Here is a 5,292-nt window from a genome sequence, read left to right as displayed (position 1 = left end):
ATAAAAAGAAATCAGGGGCCTAATCATTAATTTAGTAAATAATATAAAAAAGACTTTTGCCTGCGGATAATTTATTTCAAAACACCTTCTTGTGGATTTTTTTTTATCAAGGGCGGTTTGATTGTTAATCACTAGAGGCACTTAAACAAACAGTTTGAAATCCCGTTGGTGCAAACGAAAATATAACCGCTTTAGGAAAACTATCGCAAATGTAATACTTTACAATTAAAATGCTAAGACGCGCCTAATTGTTAACATTAGTCCTTAATCTAGCTCCAACCCAAACAATACCGGAATATTTATTTGAGACGAATCGTCGATTAAATGTTGTTTGCTTAACTTACTTGTGTAGTATAAATATGATAGATCTATAATGTATTGTATAGATCTAGGTTGGCTGGAATTAAGAGGGGGTGGGTTGGCTATGTTAAGTGGGGTTGGAGGCAACGATCTGCTGTGGGTTGGTCGCAAAAATCTATTGTGGGTTTTGACCACGGCAAAATTTCCTTGACCTAAACTTTATTTAACCACAACTGGACCGTTTTGTCGAGGTCTGGGGGGGGGGGGCTCTGTTACACAATTAAGGTTCATATTTGTGGTTCAAGGGCTGAATGGATACTAATATGGCCTGCTAAGTCTTATGGAATAATATCTTTTGATAATCAGGGCGGGATTATACCGCCCTGATTGTTGAAGCTAATATCCGTTCTGATGCTTGAACGTGTATTAAGGGCTAAAATTCGGGTAAATAAGGGGGCGTTGCCAATTTCCGATGTGAGGGTTAACAATGTGTGTGTGGGGGGGGGGGGATAACGTTTATTTTGAGGTTACTATTTGATCAAGGCTTAGGCGTGTTTGCTGATTGCTGAAATAATGTTTGGCCTGAAGTTTAAAATATCGTAGAAATTGCTTGTCCTACCATCAAAGCATCAATAAATTACATGTTATTTGATCAACTCACACCAATAAAGTACCTGTCATTTGATCAACTCACACCAATAAACTACATGTCATTTGATCAACTCACACCAATAAAGTACCTGTCATTTGATCAACTCACACCAATAAACTACCTGTCATTTGATCAACTCACACCAATAAAGTACCTGTCATTTGATCAACTCACACCAATAAAGTACCTGTCATTTGATCAACTCACACCAATAAACTACATGTCATTTGATCAACTCACACCAATAAAGTACCTGTCATTTGATCAACTCACACCAATAAACTACCTGTCATTTGATCAACTCACACCAATAAAGTACCTGTCATTTGATCAACTCACACCAATAAACTACATGTCATTTGATCAACTCACACCAATAAAGTACCTGTCATTTGATCAACTCACACCAATAAAGTACCTGTCATTTGATCAACTCACACCAATAAAGTACCTGTCATTTGATCAACTCACACCAATAAAGTACCTGTCATTTGATCAACTTACACCAATAAACTACCTGTCATTTGATCAACTTACACCAATAAACTACCTGTCATTTGATCAACCAACAGCAATTAACTACCTGTCATTTGATCAACTTACACCAATAAACTACCTGTCATTTGATCAACCAACAGCAGTTAACTACATGTCATTTGATCAACTCACACCAATAAACTACCTACCCATCAGTATAGTTTTCGTGAGTGGATTGATAAAGTGTGTGTGTGTGTGCGTGTGTATGTGCTGAAATCTTAACCCTGATTCTTACGTTTATGATAGTCTCATAACTAGAAAATTTAATACTCATTAGGTAGGCCTACCTCTTTCCATCTGTCTCACTAGCTCCCCTATTGCTACCCATTCTCTCTCTCCGAAATAAAGTATTACTATGACAAACAGAAAACCAATGTAAAGAGAACCCCTTTGAAAAACACACACACACACAAGCACTTTATTGACCCCCCCCCCCCACCACACACACACATACACACCACACAAACAATAGGGCCCACCTATCAGCTTTTGTTAGAGTAAGAGTTATATCACATGACGGGATTATCGATTTAATTCTCAGCGGTCACATACTTAGCGCCAGGTCAAGCTGTTCTATGATATGTCAAGATGCTTTCAGGTCCATCCATTGACCTTGAACTATACAGTTTAGCTTAAGACATTTTTATTTTTTCTTAAAGTCCCCTACAAAGCATGATTACTTATGTTGCAAAAAAAAAAATCAATAATAAAAAATCCGTTAGATTGCGCCGAAACACAAAATGGGGGTTTGCCAAGGATCGAATATCAATAGATCATTAAATGTCGCTTATTTAGTTTTGAGCGGTAAAATTATTATTAATAAGCCGTGAGTCATCTCCCCTAAACTTTCTCGAATATTCTTATTTAACACTACAGGGGATGTCAACTCGGGATATAGACACTATTTTTAATCCATTTTTAATTACTTAAACTTTTTAAAATAGAATAGAATCTCGTAAAAAAAAAAATGCGCACCAAGTGTACGCCAAACAAAATGTATATAATAGTGCGGAATATTATTAGTACTTTAGAAATTCACATTCGTTTTTTGAGAAATCGGAAATAGCGTAAATTACTACTTCCGGTCAACGGAAATTACTCAAAACTTGAAAGAAGGTAGAGAATTTACTTTTTACTTACATGTGAAATTTCATTTATCTATCTGAAATAGTACTCAAGTTATAGACTTTTGAAAAATTGAAAGTAGAAAAGTAGAAAAAGCTCCATTTCCGGTTATCGGAAATCGCTGAAACACACACACACGCACACGAGAAATACGAGCAAGTAAAAAACAAATCAACAATTTTTTAAGTACCCTGGTGTCCTTGAGTATTACTACCCACAAACCAAAACAAGGGAATTAATAGATGGTTAAAAACTTATGATTTTTCTAAAGAAAGATTTTTTTTTCCTATCAATTCATTAAAAACATTATTTTTAACGTGTTATATATTTGATTTTTTTTTAAATCCGGAGAGTTTAAATGTGCACTAAAACTAAATGAATTTACAAAATATGTTATACCCAAATCGTTATCGTTAAAAGCACCGTTTTGTATTTATTTTCTTCTTTCTGATCCTCCTTACAAACTTTCTTCTTTCTACTTTCCTTGTTTACAACCTCAACAATTTACTATAATGTACTCCTTCAATTTTTAATGATATCCCACCTCACCCCAACCCATCTTATCAACGCCCCCACTAATCTTACAATCCTAGCTAAGCCCGTTTTGAGTCCTAATTACACGATCTCCAAGGTAGTGAGCAGCAGATTCAAACCCTCTCCACCCCGGAGCGGGATGATAAATGTTCCAATCGACCAGCAATTACCACACCATTAAATTCTACATCCTGATACACGATAAACACACAATACATGTAAATCAATGTAAACACAAAGTAAATTCTGATCAATGGCCTAACCATGCCTGACCTCGCCTTGCCCCCCACCCCCGGGGTGTACATGTTTGTTTACCCAACTTCTGAAACTACAAATAATGAGCCCGCAGAAACACGTTTTCAAATATCGATCTCGTCGTTAGATTCGATCTCACTAGATTTCGATACCAAACCTGGCTAAAGAAATGTCACTCGTACCATATAAACAATGGAAAACGATAGATATGTGACAAACACTGTAATCTCTCTCTCTCTCTTTATATATAAAAGTATATATATATATATATATATATATATATATATATATATATATATATATATATATATATATATATATATATATATATATATATCCGTGTGTGTGGTGCGCATGCGCAACCAAACTATACGTATAACAAACAATAAGGCCAACCTATCAACTTTAGTTAGAGTAAATCAATTTTCACGTCGACACGTAGAAATGTGGTCGCCACTCCGATGAAATATTTAAACAAGCGTCGCTACAGCTCTGAAAGCGTGTATACAATTCAACCAAGCCTCGCATCAAAGTGAAACCAACTTCCTCTAAACAACGCCAGATTAAATTAAACTTCACCAGTCCTGCTGTGCTCGGTATTGGGTTCTTTTTAATACGCCAAGAGGACAACATAGTATTCCATCTATCCAGTCGTTCACTGATTGTTTGTGTTGTTTCGCTTGTGTAATCCAGTTTTTCGGGTCAGAGGTCGCCGCTCTTCGGGTCAGAGGTCGCCGCTCTTCGGGTCAGAGGTCGCCTTTGGTCGGGTCAGAGGTCGCCTTTGTTTGGGTCAGAGGTCGCCGCTGTTCGGGTCAGGGGTCGCCTTTGGTCGGGTCAGAGGTCGCCTTTGGTCGGGTCAGAGGTCGCCTTTGTCCTGCCTTACATTTTAATGAGAATAAAAAAATTTCCACATCGTATGGAAGTTCGAATTGACGATCCCAATAATTCATATTCATTACTTCTCTTTGAAATAGTTTATTACATTAATATAAAAATTAATCTTTCTCATGTAATTTCTAACATACGATGTGTCTTCATGTGTGATGTATTCTTTCCGGTGCGTATTTGCTGAAAAGTATTTACGTAGGCAAATTTTAAAAATATTTTTCACTAAGGTGTCGTTCATAAAATGACGTCACACTCGTAAAGGGGCGGGTCCGTAATTTTGTGACGGTGTGTGATGAGGGAAGGGGGGGGGGGGGGTTCAGATGGTACGACGTCACACTTTTGCATTATAAAAAAGCAATGTTAGAAAACGAATTTTATACTTTATTTCGCGTTTTAGAAAACTGTTTTAATAAATTGTAATAGGAATTGATTAAAATACTCTATTTTGACAGAGTTCAGACAAGATTTTAGAAAAATATCGATGTTTTAAAAAAAAATTCAACCGCAATTTTGATGGGGGGTGGGGGGTTGTAGGCTGAGGTGTGACGTCATTTTAGGGGGGGGGTCTGGCTTGGCTTTTTGTGACGAAGTGTGATGGAGGGGAAGGGGGAGGTAAAAATCGTCAAAAAAGCGTGACGTCATTTATGGATGACCCCTAACTTTAAAACATTGTTTGATTTTACTTAACATATCTGTATGGGATTGTGGGCATAAAGTACTACACAAACATTGGACAATTTACCTACGTTCATTAATCTAAAGAACATAATAACCATTTCTATAGACGAAACGCTCATATTTTATAACACATCGAGGAACCATACACATAAAAACTGATCATTATCGTAATTAAATTAATCAATAGATTGGGTTGGACTACGCATAAAAACTTTTCATTACACCCAGGCATGCAAGTGAGCATGAAAACTGTTTCAGTTGGTTTAACGTCTTGATCAAAATCTAAAAGCCGAGTACTGCGGAGATGTGTGGCTACGTCACTT

The sequence above is a fragment of the Physella acuta genome, unplaced genomic scaffold (genome assembly GCF_028476545.2).
Source record: "Physella acuta isolate Inbredline_101_S28 unplaced genomic scaffold, ASM2847654v3 ptg002359l, whole genome shotgun sequence".
Lineage (NCBI taxonomy): Eukaryota > Metazoa > Mollusca > Gastropoda > Physidae > Physella > Physella acuta.
The sequence above is the reverse complement of the archived record's forward strand: the minus strand, read 5'-3'. Positions refer to the sequence as shown.